Source organism: Panthera tigris, chromosome B4 (assembly GCF_018350195.1).
Source record: "Panthera tigris isolate Pti1 chromosome B4, P.tigris_Pti1_mat1.1, whole genome shotgun sequence".
In the NCBI taxonomy this organism is placed as follows: Eukaryota; Metazoa; Chordata; class Mammalia; order Carnivora; family Felidae; genus Panthera; species Panthera tigris.
In genome coordinates this window covers 20,309,771-20,320,082 of record NC_056666.1, presented here as the reverse complement: position 1 = coordinate 20,320,082, position 10,312 = coordinate 20,309,771, and positions in this window count along the sequence as shown.

Sequence of the window (10,312 nt, the reverse complement as noted above, 5' to 3'; positions counted from 1 at the left end):
CCCAAACATTCTCTCGCTGCCAGTCACCAACACACGCCTTGCAAACCACATTAATATCATCCTCCCTTTTCCTTTGTTGTGCTTGGGCAAAGCCCCAGTCTGCTCTGTCCCTGTCCCTGAGCAGCTGAGTGGTGTGAGAGAAAATGCACAGCCCTTCGGAACAGTCTTACTGTGAATGTATGACCTTAAGTCTCAAAGGGGTACTCAGTACTGTCCGGGGTCCTGTTTTACAATCCCGGTGTATTTCCTTTCTCAACTCCAAAATGGTTATTCTGTACCTTCTTTCCCATCAAATTCTCTGTGCACACCCCATCCCCCCTCACCTCAGTTCCCCGGACTAGAGCTTTCTCATCCTTCCTTTGCCAAGGTTACCTTACCTGCACACACTTCACCCCCCACTCTCCCTGCCAACTCTTCCACACGGGCTGTGGAGCCATCCATTTTCGTGTTCTCAGGGACTGTGCTCCTACAGTTCCCCAACCCCTTCTAGACTTTTCCCGCCAGCATCCAAAATGCTGCAGTCTGTCCTGTGAAAGAAACAAAACCAAAACATCTCATTTGACCCCATGATACCTTTCAAATTCCCATCTCTTTCTCTACTCTTCTTCAAAACATTTTGAAGGCAGTGACTCTAATGACTGTTTTCCCACTTCTTGATTTTAGAATCTCTCTTCAACTCGCTCCATCCAGTTTCCATCTACACCAGTCCATCAAGACTGCTCTTGTCAAGGTCTCCCAAGATCTTCATGTTGCCAACTCCAGGATCGAGTCTCTGCTCTTATCGTACTGCCTTGCCCAGCATTGGACACAGCCAACCATTCCAGCTTTCCTTCTTTCCTTGGTTTCTCTGGGCACACATCCTTTCAGGTTTCCTCATACCTCAATCACTGTAGCATCTCAGTTGTTCTAAGCTTCTCTTTCCTTCCCTTCCTTTAAACAAGTAGTCTCATTACAAAGGTATGGTCTGAGAAGACAATATGAAAACCTCTATTTTCATTTATTTTTTTCTTTAAAAAATAAGGAAGAGGGCGCCTGGGGGACCCAGTTGGTTACGTGTCTGACTTCAGCTCAGGTCATGATCTCACAGTTTGTGGGTTCGAGCCCCACATCGGGCTCTCTACTGTCAGTGCAGAATCTGTTTCAGATCCTCTAGCTCTGCCCCTCTCCCACTCGCTCCTGCACTCTCTCTCTCTCAAAATAAACTTAAAAAATAAAAAAGAAATGAAACTTCACTAATATACGATACACACTTCTATACTCATGCCCTCACTTGGTTGGTATATTAGATGATTAAAAGCCACATATGCAACACAGAACATGCTGAGGAAACAGTGAACATTCCACAATCAGAGAGGTTACTGTTTGCTATACTTTATTTGTGGCCAGTCATGTGGTTTTATAGATTATATTGTCTTCTAAAATATTTTTTTAATGTTTATTTATTTTTGAGAGAGAAATAGAGCATGAGCAGGGGAGGAGCAGAGAGAGAGAAGGCACAGAATCCGAAGCAGGCTCCAGGCTCCGAACTGTCAGCACAGAGCCCATGCGGGGCTCAATATCATGAACCACAAGATCATGACCTGAGCCAAAATTGGACCCAGGTGCCCCAGATTATATTATCTTCTTAAAATTTTTTTATTGTGGTAAAACATACATAACACAAAATTTACCATTTTTTAAAAGATTTTTAATGTTTATTTATTTTTGACAGAGAGAGAGAGAGACAGAGACAGAGCATGAGTGGGGAAGGGGCAGAGAGAGACACACACAGAATCCGAAGCAGGCTCCAGGCTCTAAGCTATCAGCACAAAGCCTGACACGGGACTCGAACTCACAAACCGTGAGATCATGACCTGAGCCAAAGTCAGACACTTAACCGACTGAACCACCCAGGTGCCCTCCCCTGCCCATTTCAACCATTTTTTTAAATATTTATTTTTGACAGAGAGAGAGAGAGAGAGAGAGAGAGAGAGAGAGTGCGAGCGGGGGAGGGGCAGAGAGAGAGGGAGACACAGAATCCAAAGCAGGCTCCAGGCTCCGAGCTGTCAGCACAGAGCCCAACGCGGGGCTTGAACTCACGAACTGCGAACTGCGAGATCATGACCTGAGCTGAAGTCGGATGCTTAACCGATTGAGCCACCCACGTGCCTGTCATGTCAGCCATTTTTAAATGCACTGTTAAGTGGCATTAAGTATTTTCACATTGTTGTGCTGCATCACCACTATCCATCTCCGGAACTTTTTTATTTTCCCCAGTTTATCCATGAAACAGTAACTTACCATGTCCCTCTGTCCCCAGCCCTTGGAAACTACCATGCTACTTTCTATGTCCGTGAATTTAACTATTCTAGGTACCTCATTTAAATAGAATCATACGTTATTTGTATTTTTGTGACTGACTTATTTCACTTAGCAGAATATCTTCATAATGGATAAGCATAATCCATACAATCCAATGGATAAAGTTTATCCATATCGTAGTATGAATCAGAATTTTGTTCCTTTTAAAGGCTGAGTAACATTCCATCGTGTGTCTATAGCACATTTTGTTCATCCATTCATCTGAGTTTTTCCAATTTTTGGCAATTGCATGAACAAGGCTGCAACAAACATTGATGTACAAATATCTGTTTGGATCCCTGCTTTCAGTTCTTTTAGGTTATATACGCAGAAGTGGAATTGCTGGGTCATATGGCAATTCCAGCTTTAAGTTTTTGAAGAAGCATGATGCTAATTTCGAAACCAGCTGCACCATTTTACGGTCCCACCAGCAAGGCACAAGGGTCCCAATGTCTTCACATTTTCACAAACACTTGCTATTTTCTGTCTTGTTTTGGTTGATGATAGCCATCCCAATGGGTTGTGAATGAGTGTCTCACTGTTGTTTTGCTTTGCATTTCCCTAACTACTAGTGATGTTGAGCATCTCTTCCTATGCTTTCTGACCATTGGTATGTGTATATCTTCTTTGGAGACATGTCTATTCAAATATTTTGCTGATTTGGGGGAAGTCATTTTGTTGTCGGTGGTGGTGGTGGGTGGCGTTGAGGTGTAGAGTTCTTTATATATTCTGGGTATTAATCCCTTATCAAATATATAATTTGTAAATATTTTCTTGCAGTATATGGGTTGCCTTTTCACTCCGTTGACAGTATCCTTTGATGCCCAAAAGTTTTTTTAAATTTCGGTGAAGTCTATTTATTTTTGCCTTCATTGCCTGTACTCTTGGTGCCACATCCAATAAATCATTGCCAAATTCAGTGTCATAAAGATTTCTCCCCTATGTTGTCGTCTAGGCGTTTTATGGTTTCGCGTCTTAACGTTTAGGTTTTTAATCCATTTTGAATTAATGTTTTATATGATGTCAAGTAAGGGTCCAACTTCATTCTTTTGCCTATGGACGTTCAGTTTTCACAGCACTATTTGTTGAAAAGACAGTTCTTTCTCCATTAAATGGTTTTGGCACCCTTGTCAAAAATCATTTTACTGTATCTATGAAGGTTTATTTCTGGGCTCTATTCTATTCTGTTGATCTGTTTTAGTTGTTTCTGTTGTTTTAGTTACTGTAGATTTGTAGTAAGTTTTGAAACCAGGAAGCATGAGACCTCCAGCTTTGTTCTTTTCAGGACTGTTTTGTCTATTTGGAGTCCCTTGAGATTCTCTATTTAGGATGGATTTTTAACTCCCCCCCCCAAAAAAAAAACTGTAAAAAAACCCCAAAAAATACAAACCTTGGGATTTGATTGCATTGAATCTGTAGACCACCTGGGTAAGATTGCCATCTTCATAATATTAAGTTTTCCAATTCATGAAGCCAGGATGTCTTTCCATTTATTAATGTCCTATTTAATTTATTTTAGCAATACTTTGTTGTTTTCAACGTACAAATCTTTCACCTGCTTGATTAAACTTATTCCGAAATATTTTATTTTTGATGCTATTGAAAATGAAATTGTTTTCTCAACTTCCTCTTCAGATTATTCATTGTTCCTGTATAGAAACACAACTGATTTTTTTAAAGGTTTATTTTTATGTATAAGAGAGAGCACAAGCAGGGGAGGGGCAGAGAGGGGGGGACAGAGGATCTGAAGTGGTCTGTGCGATGACAGTAGTGAGCCGGATGCAGGGCTCGAACTCAGGAACCCTGAGATCCTGACCTGAGCATAAGTCAGATCCTCAACTGACTGAGCCACCCACGCGCCCCGAAACACAACTGATTTTCGTGTGATAATTTTATATCCTGCAGCTTTGCTGAATTCGTTAGTTCTAACAGATGATTGTTGTTTGTTTGTGAACTCTTGGGTTTGCACTTATCTTTGACTCTTCTTTTTCTCTTTTGCTCTCTGCCTGCAAACAGCCACCAACACAGTTCGTTTTGACTTCACGATGTTTCTGATATTTGACACTTTCATTAGGCTCATTATAATTCAATGTGATGGAATGAGTATTTGAATCCACAACCGTCTAGGGCCCTGCCAGAAGCATTTGTTACCTAAAATAGTCCTTTAACTCACTATCTCAGTCAAACCTCTAAGAGTTCCGTGTAAGAGCAGAGGTCTCATCTCAGAGGAGGCCCTGGTGGCTAAAAGTCAGGAGCACCCGGGATGGAAGCAGACACCCTGCTTACTAGCTGTGTAACCATAAACGTGAAAGGCTCACTTTTTCAGCGGGAAACTGGCAATGAAAATAATATCCACTCCACAAAGTTGTGGGAGGTGTCTTAACCTATTTGGGTTAAAATACCACAGGCTGCCTGGCTTATAAACAACAGAAATTTATGGCTCATAGTTCTGAGTCCGGGAAGCCCAAGATCAAGACAGTGGCCTGGTCGTGTTTTAGTGAGGACACTCTTCCTGGTCCGTAGCCACACCCTCTTGCTGTGTCTTCAAGGGATCTCTTTTATAAGAGCACTGACCCATTCAGGAGGACTTCATCCTCACGGCTTAACCACCTCTCAGACACCCCATTTTTTAACGCTATCCCGTGGGCATTATGATTCCAGCGCGTGAATTTGGGGCTGGGGACACAAACATTCAGACCATAGTGGGAGGCTTAAACAGGCTTAAAGCACTTGGTAAAACACCCCCTTTCTCCTCCTCTCTCCCTCTGAGGCCTTTAGGTTGGGTCTTTCTACAAAGACACAGATGGAACTGACTCTTCTTATCTATATCACTCCTTTGACACTTACCATCGTCTGCCTTGCACTGTTTTATTTTATTTTTTTTCTGTTGTGTGTTTTTTTTTTTTTTTTTTTTTTGAGAAAGAGGGAGGGGCAGATAGAGAGGGAAAGAGAGGATCCCAAACAGGTTCCGCACTATCAATGGTGAGCCTGACTTAGGGCTCAAACTCATGAACCATGAGATCATGACCTGAGCTGAGATCAAGAGTTGGACACTTAACTAACTGAGCCACCCAGGTGCCCCATGTTTGTTATCTTTTTATATGTATACATATTATCTTCCTTATCAAATTATAAATTTTCCAAGGGCCAAGAGCTTCTCATTTTTTCCTCTTTTTCCCTTCTCCTGTGTTTGTGGCATGTTGTAATACAATGCCTTATGTATCGTAAATGCTTGGTCAATATTTGCTTTTTAATTGTTTGACATGATGAAATTCTGCATTGCCTGATTTCCAATGTCTTGAGAACCAACGTTTCATTTATTTTATGTTTTTTCAGCAGTTTTCCCTTTTTGATTTTAAAAGAGCTGACATTTTAAAATAGCCAACAAGAAAGTAAGGAAGACATCACTACTTCCTAGAAGACCATCTGAGTGTATTTCAACCTATGTCTCCATAAAGAGTGGAAAAATAAATACTGGCCAGGGTTGCCAGGTAACATACCCAGTTAAATTTGAATGCCAGATAAACAACAAATAATTGTAAAAAATTTTTAATTGTTATGTTTATTTATTTTGAGAGAGTGAATGGGGAGGGACAGAGAGCAAGAGAGACAGAATCCAAAGCAGCCTTCAGGCTTGAGCTGTCAGCACAGAGCCTGACGTGGGGCTCGAACCCACAGACCGTGAGATCATGACCTGAGCTGAAGTCGGACACTTAACCGACTGAGCCACCTAGGCACCCCAACGACAAATAATTTTTTAGTATAAGCATGTCATATGCAATATTTGTTGTTTATCTTACATTCAAATTTAATTAGGTATCTTGTATTTTTATTTGCTAAATCTGACAACTCTAGCATGAAGGCTTTAATTAAAAAAAAAAAAATGAACAAGCATTATTCTCTCTGGAAATGAGAATATTCCTATGTGCTTAAAACAAAGTGTTTTTGTGTCAGAGGTATACAGCCTGAGACATCATTATGAAACGATCCTTAAACACAGCTATGACCCTATGTGGAAAAAATGTGTAACGAAAAAGCTAGTGAAGGGTAACATTAACTAAAATATCAACATGTGTTGCTTTGAATATAAATGAAAACAGTGATGCTTCTGTGAAATGCAATCCTATACTAAATGCAAGAATTGGTTGGGCTTGTTTTATAGTGAGTGTATAAAATTATTGTAGTATTTTCATATCTGTGTCTTCCTGGGAATACTGTTGCTTTGCAGGTTGAAAACATGGCTCAGAATTTACAAGAAAAAGCTTGAAAAAAAATTTTAATGATCTGTGGAATATCCTATAGCAACTGAAGAGAATATATATAAAAATCGTACCTCTCCGTAGTATTTATTCAAGATGTAAATAAGGATTTTTATGTGACCGAAGAATTTTTAGACATGGTCATCATTTTGGTGCCATGTTAGAATCTGATTTGTTTTTAAAAGTCATGAATAGTTTGGGGAGACTGGGTGGCTCAGTCAGTTAAGCGCCCAACTCTTGATTTTGGCTTAGGTCATCATGTCACAGTTTGTGAGATCTAGCCCCACATCCAGTTCCTGCTTGGGATTCTCTCCCTCCCTCTCTCTGTGCCTCTCCCCGACTCGTCGTCTCTCTTTCTCTCAAAATAAAAGAAAACATTTTTTTAAAGTCGTGAATAGTTTAATATATAGTAATCAAAACGAGTAAGTGTAGCTACAAACGGTATACCTGAGGAAACACTTACCTCAGACTTGCTGCAAATAATGCAACCAATTTATATCCAAACAGCATGTAGGTCAATTCATCACATCCTCCATCTTGAAACACTGGGTTCTACAAGGTGAAACACCAAATGGGGTACACAAGTAGCAGGTTACCCTGAGAGCTGGGTACTTTCCGATGGCTTGAACGGAGGCAATTTTCCAGGTTACTTGATTGTTTTGTCTTAGGAATCTGATCCACGATATGGTAAGTTATTACCCTCAGAGAAGCAAAGGTGTTTTCGTTTTTAAATTCAACAATGTTTCTTGAAAGCCTAATATGGGCCACACACTATTTGGAGAAATGAACAAGATAGATGAAGTTCTGCTCTCACGGAGCCTGCATTTTAGTGAGTAGAGTCACACAACAAACAAATGATGAATAAACAAGGAAAATAGCTAAGAGTGGTGAGTGCTATGTAGAAAATCGACTAGGGTGGTGATTTGAAAGAGAGCAACTGGGTGACCTGGTAGGTCAACTGGATGCCTTTTTAGGTTGGGAGATTGAGACAAGCGTATTAAAAAAGAAAAAAAAAGGTGGTAGAATATCAGTGCAAGACTGAATGGAGGGAAGAAACCAGCCATTGGCAGATCTGGAAGAGAAAGGGGAGTGCAAAGGCTTTAAGATGGAATGGGCTTGGTGTGCTCTGAAGGAAGACCCGTGTGGGGAGAAGGAGGACGGTATGAGGCGGGGCTGCAGTTAGGAAGGGGCCTGATTATGGAGGACTTTAAAAAGAAATGTATTGTAAGCTCCAGGGAAGCCATGAGACTTTTCCATCGGAAAGAAAGAAAGAAAGAGAAAGAAAGAAAGAAAGAAAGAAAGAAAGAAAGAAAGAAAGAAAGAAAGGGAAGGAAAGAAAAGGAAAGAAAAGAAAAAAGAAAAGAGGGAGGAAGTTAATTCATTTCTTTGAGGTAAAGGTAGTATTTTAACAATGAGGAAAAAGTAAATATTTTTAAAGAGAATTAAGCAACAGATAAAATATTTTAATAAATTAATCTTACTATCAGCCTCCTAATTATTGCATCATGAAGTATTTCTTATACCAAGATGTTCCCCCAAAATGAAGAATGTTATTACTCTCTACTTATTGAGAGAAATGTGATGTACAACAATGTCTCGAAAGCTGGTTTAACATTTTGTGATAAAATGAAGGTCTGATTCTAATTTCAATTTATTTAGGTGCTTAGTTTTAATGGATATTATAGGTGAGCATATTCCTCACAAAAAGATCATAGATCCCAATGAAGTATGTATACAGATGGCTCTGGCACTAAGTCATATCTAGTTTTTCAGTTCCATTCAGCAATTGTACAAAGGTTTTTGCTAGAATTTAGATTAGCAATTTTCTGTCCTTGCTGATGTCAAGATAATTTTTCTTGCAAACAAATGGAAAATTGAAGGGTTTTGGGGGCACCTGGGTGGCTCAGTCAGTTGAGCGTCCGACTTTGGCTCAGGTCATAGTTTCATAGTTTGTGGGTTTGAGCCCCGCGTCAGGCTCTGTGCTGACAGCTCAGATTCTGTGTCTCCCTCTCTCTCTGCCCCTCCCCGGCTCGCGCTCTGTCTCTCTCTCCGTGCATCAAAAATAAATAAATGTAAAAAAAAGAAAGAAAGAAAGAAGGAAAGAAAGAAAGAAAGAAAGAAAGAAAGAAAGAAAGAAAGAAAGAAAGAAAGAAAAGTTAAGGGTGTTTATAATTTTAACCAATGGATTTTAGGCCCACTGAAAATTTTCATTTGGAAGATTTCAAAGGAGTTTTTAAGAATCCACAGAGGAGAATTTTAATTAGTGAACAAATAATTTTTGGCAAAAGAAAAGAAGTCATATTGATACAATGATGGAAAATTTCCAAGCCTTCTTTCCATGCTTTCTTTCTGGTATGAGCTCCTTTCTCGGTCATTGATGAAGTATCGCTTTTACCTTTAGTCGATCCAGTATGTGTATTCAAATATTTTTAGGAAGTGCTGGATAGCATACTGTGGACAACCCCTTGCCATTCCAAAAAAAAAAAAAAAAAAGATCCGAAAATTTGGCCCGAGGCCAGATCATGGCGGAACACAACTGTGGGAAGCTGGTTGAAGTCAGCGTGAGGCTGGTGACTTGGCTGACGGTAGTGTCAGGTGGAGAGGATTTGAAGGGACACACCAAGGTGTCTAATGCCAGTTGTAATGTATCAGAGTGAAAACCTTAGTCTTTACTGGCTGGTCACAGCTGGAGGGCAGTTAGTGAAAAAGAAGTTGTTTTCGTCAATTCACATTAAACACAAATTAAAAATAAAAAAGCAAATTGACAACAGTAAAAAAAAAAAAAACACAAAAAACACCTTATCTCTAAATGTTATCACTAATATACAAGGGCTGCGTCATAGAATGTTCTTTAGTGTGTCTTAAATGGACGCTTCGTGCAGACTTTTTGCAACTTCTCTTTCTTTCTTCAGCTTGCTTTCAGTGTTTATTTCAGTACGATTTCATACGGATAAAAATGTTCTTTCGGTGAACACATGGTGATGTCTGGTCCAATTCTGTACCCCCTGGAGACAGCCCCGGTGGTAAGGGCTGACAGTGCAGATAATGACCAGGCTTATGGTGAACAGTTGAGGGAAGGAAAATAGTAGATCTTGCCAGACCACTGCGGTGTCTTCATTCTACTCCAAGCCTAATTTGAAATAGTGGCATCATTATAATTGATTCAGGGAAATGTGGTCTCAGCAGGTACTTAGGAGCAGGAAGAGGGGAGAGAAAACAAGCCAAGAGAAATAAAATCTGTTTGTTTGTTTTTTTTCCTATACCACCCATACTTTCATTTCAATTAGCTGAGTTTTTACCAAGTCAGAAATTATCAAATATCCAGAAACTTCAGAACACAGGACTGATGCGTATTGGGCCACATTTTCCACCTCTTACCAATAAGGTTTGCTGTAGCCATAATTGTGTTACTGTCCATTAGTTATCCATAGTTCTGGTACTTTGCCAAGTAAATTCAGTGATACCAGGTTCATAAAAGAGATCATTTGTGAAACGATGTGGCTATCAGTTATTAGCATCATTTCACAGTTATAAAATTAACGAATGGCAAAGTATTAATCAAAACAAGAGTCAATAAATCCAATTTTAGACGGAGGTAAGGACCTGAGTACAATTAATCACACTGAGTTAACAACAAGCAGAGCTGAAATAAATGCTTGGGAAACCATTGGTTAAAAGAGAGCACGTGCTAAACGCAGTTGAAAGGCCAGCAT